The following is a 4,568-nucleotide window of genomic DNA, read 5'->3' as shown; positions in this document are numbered from 1 at the left end:
CTGTTCAGTGGTAACTTTTTTTTAGCAGATTGTCTGCGATGTACTTTATTTAAATAGCAAGAAAATTACAGACCATGTCGATCATATACCCTCCTAAACTCGAAATCTAGTACTAGTGCACTAAAGGCGTTTCTACTTACACCATGAACAACATGAACGGCTACTGCTGTACGATAAACGGGAAGATTTTGTTTTCAGATTACGATGTCCTTTTCCTGATAGTACCATCCCTGCTTCCCCAACCTATGTCGGTTACACTATTCACGCTTTGAGATGTAACGTCTTTTTGGATAATAAGAAGACGTTTACTCTTCCATAACGCGTAGTCTTATTTCCTTCACACCTTTTTGCATTTAATTTAACCGTTTTTCTCTGTTGCTCTTAATTTCACATTTTAATTCCTTTTGCTCTTAATTTCAATTGATTAATGACCTTGTAGATCATGATTTTAATTGATTAATGACCTTGTAGATCATAAAAAAATAACTTTTACTGGAATCTTTGCCGACGGTTTGTCTCGTCAAGGCTTCTGCGGACTTCACATAATAGATGAGATCATCACCCTGCCATTATGATGATGGTAATGAAGATGCGTATTATCGTTTTCGGTCTCGCCACAATCTCCCGTCTCAATGCTACTTTCTGGGGGAGATGAAGATCTTCTATTCAAAACAAATGTCAATATCATTCTTAACATAAGGCACCAAAACGGTTTGAAACAAATAAGTGGGCAAGCGCAGCAAACGGAACACCTTATACACATATAGATAATACATTAAAATATTTCTCATAAACATCTTGGCGTAGCATTTAATACTAATGGTTCTTAGGGTGATCATCTTAAATCTATTTATGACAAATCATGAAAAAGATTAAATAGTCTGCGTATGCTAAAACATAAAATTGATAGGAATTCTTTAGAATTACTATATCTCTCCTTCATTCGTCCTACTTTAGAATATGCCTCTTCTGTCTCGGGTAACTGTAACACTGGGGAAGATAAACTACTGGAATCCGTTCAAATTGAAGCAATGGAAATTATAACTGGCCTACGAAGTGGTACATCTCATCAGAAATTATACTATGAAACAGGTTTTTGAAAAATCAATAGATCGGCGGAATAAGCATAAACTTGTCTTAATGTATAAAATCCTCAACCACTTAACACCTGATTATATATTTGACATCATTGAACCTTATATCAATATACAAGTCAATCACCATTTACGGACAAATAGATTTTTTAACATTCCTCAATCTAGAACTTGTATCTATACAACCGTAATTTCTTTCCTGATGTCATGCGCCTATGGAACAATCTCGATTCAGTTCTTAAATTAACAAAATTCAAACACCTCCCATGAACATTTCTGAAGACTTCATCACCTGTAATCCAAGAAAACTAAATATATTATTGTGTCAATTACGTAATAATGCTAGCAACTTAAATTTTGATAAATTCAATGATCACTTGCCAGTTGATCCATCTTGCTCGTGTGGCGCATCTTGTGAAAATGCTGAACACTATTTCGTCTTCTGTCCACTTTATACTAACTACAGCCATTTCATAACTGACATCACTTATCATTTTGGATATTCGTCTGTTGTTCTACTTACATCTAGTAACGCATTTCTATCTACTGATGATAATTTATGTATTCTCTCAAAAAGTTCAAAATTACATTTCTGCTACTAACAGTTTAAGTAGAATTAGGGCTGTTTTCATTGCCTTTTACATTTATTCATATGTATATATATATATATATATTATAAATTTTATAGGTTATTTAATTAATACGCTTTTGAGTAAGGGCTTGTGTGTGTGTGTGTGTGTGTGTGTGTGTGTGTGAATGCATATCTATTACATAAATGGAAAGCCTGTGGCTTGTAGTGATGCTATTAATCTGCATTTCGTTAATTGATTGGTTGATGATGGAGTGCGCGAAGAATGGCATACATTGTATGAAATTATATGTATCTAGACGTCTAGTGTAGTCTCATTGTCACCATAGTAATTATTAATATTTACACATTGTAGATTAAAAGGACGGATACAATGTGTGTGCATGATCTTTCCAGTGCACGTTTAACCTATTTTTAATATTCAAACTTTTGGCATTAACCACTTCAGCTGATAAATTGGTCCAATTTGTGACTACACGATTGGTTTGTTTCTTAAAGAGCTTTAGCTGGTGACCTCTAGTTGCCGGATAGGTGGATTCATTAAATAATTTAGACTTGTCTGCATCGTCCACACCACTCAGAATTTTGTACACTTGAATCATATCAGACCGTAGTCTTCTATATTCAATTGTGGGCAGTCCTAGTCGTTTTAGTCGATCTGGGTAAGGTAAGTCTTGCAATGCAGTTTAACCTTTTAGTTGCCCGTCGTTGTATTTTTTCCAGTGAATGTATGTCTTTCTTTAGGAGGGGTGACCATATTGTGGAGCAATACTTAATATGAGGTATGACAAGTGATTTATATAATAAAAGGAATGTTGATTGATTTAGAAATGTAAATGTTCTAAAAATAATTCCTAACATCCTGTTTCCTTTGAAGACGGCTGCAGACACATGTCCGCTGAGTTTAAGCTGTTTGTCGATTGTCACTCCGAGGTCTCTCCCTGTCTGTTTTTACAATCATGGTTGTGACTCCTTCGTTTGTGAAGTTGTACTGGCTATTGCTGGTTGTATTACCAAATTCCAAGTGTTTGCATTTCTCTAAAGTTAATTTCATGAGCCACCTCTCAGTCCATTCACACACTTTGTTGATGTTAATTTGTAGCTCTAACCTATCCTGTGGTGTAGATATACTTGAGTATATTTTTGTATCATTTGCAAATAGCTTCATTCATTAACATAAATGAGAAACAAAATCGGCCCGATAACACTTCCCTGGGGGACCCCGCTTGTCACATTCGGTACTCTCGATAAGGTTCCATTGACAACAACTCTTTGTTTCAGATTTGTCAGGTATTTCCGTACCCAGTTGCTGACTTTACCTGTAATGCCATATGCTTCTAGTTTGTGTAGAAGCACCTCATCAAAGGCTTTACAGAAGCCTAGGTAGATGACATCTGAATTGGCCCCCTTCTCCATGGCAGTTGCCCAATCTTACATGAACGTCCTGGTCTGAACCCGTGTTGACTTCTGGTGAACAAGCCATTATTGTTCAAGTGTTGTATAATTTTGTCTCTAAAAATGCGCTGTAGCAATTTACAGGGAACAGATGTCAAACTAATTGGTCCATAATTTTCCGCTTGTTTGGTGGAGTTTTTTTTGCGTATTGGACATTCCATTCTGATGATATTTCAGATTTCTCGGTGGATTTGTTGAAGATGATTCTGAGAGGTTCAGAGATCTGGTTAGATGTTTCAAAGAAAAAATTAGGATGTAAACCATCTGGTCCAGCTGATTTATTAGAGTTAAGCCTCTTGATTGAATTTTCAACATCTTCCTTTGTCACATTGATGTCAGAGAGGGTTAATTGATCATTCCTATTGGGAAAGTAAGGTAATTCAATGTTTCCATCTCCTACAAAGACGCTCACAAAATACTCGTTCAGAACGTTAGCTGTTTTATCATCTGAAGAGGTTAGCTCATTGTTTGGTCCTACAATCCTGGTTATTGAAGTTTTGGGTTTTGTATTGGATCTCGCATATTTCCAGAATGGTTTAACATTTGAGGTTATGTTTTCTGCTATATTTTTTCATAGTTTTGAAGAGATTCGCGAACAGTGAAAGTTGCTCGATTCCTTGAAGATTTGAATTCTTTGTAATTCTCTGTTGTTTTACAGTGGATGTACTGGAGTCATTTTTGGTGTTTAGTTCTTATTGCATTTAAGGAGTCTCTGTTGATGTACGGTTTTGTCGTGGTTCTTGTTCTCGCTTTACTCACTGGTATACATTCTCTCACTAGATTGTTTAGATATACAGCAAAGTAGTCCCCAGAATCAGTTGTAATATCAGTTAATGTGAGACTGTTGGTGTTTAGTTCTGAGAGTTTATCTCTGATGACATCACAGTCTCCTCTGTGAAAGTTGGGTTTGTCGAAATTGAGGATTGGGGTTATTATTTTACATGTTAATTCAAAGGACCATAAAAGATTATCACTTTTTCCTATACTTGGATTGTAGGTTAATTCCCTCACCATTTCTTCCTCGTTAGTGAAAATGAGTGTATGTGTGTTATGGAGTGTGGTCTGAGTGTACAAACATATATATGAGTTGCTAAGAAAGTATTTTATAAGTTTTTAAATGTCATCTAATAATGTTTCTTTTTCTTTCTTTTTATTGTAACTTGGTTGAATGTTCTAGCTTATATGTTTGTAAGGGTATATGAGTGTGTCTTGTTGAGCTATGTATTAAATTTATGTTTTTTTGTCCATGTAAACCGGATAGGAGAAGACTTATATAGGCTAAGCCTATTGTCTCATCTAATTGTTCTTTTTTTTGTCCAATAAAATTTGTTGAACTCAGAACACCTTATATATGTAATACCCCTCTTCCTTCAACTTCTATATATTTTTCTGCTGTTTTTTTTTTTTTTTTTTTTTTTTTTTAATTAAGA

Source organism: Mizuhopecten yessoensis, unplaced genomic scaffold, assembly GCF_002113885.1.
Source record: "Mizuhopecten yessoensis strain PY_sf001 unplaced genomic scaffold, ASM211388v2 scaffold10909, whole genome shotgun sequence".
Taxonomy (NCBI): domain Eukaryota; kingdom Metazoa; phylum Mollusca; class Bivalvia; order Pectinida; family Pectinidae; genus Mizuhopecten; species Mizuhopecten yessoensis.
The sequence above is the reverse complement of the archived record's forward strand: the minus strand, read 5'-3'. Positions refer to the sequence as shown.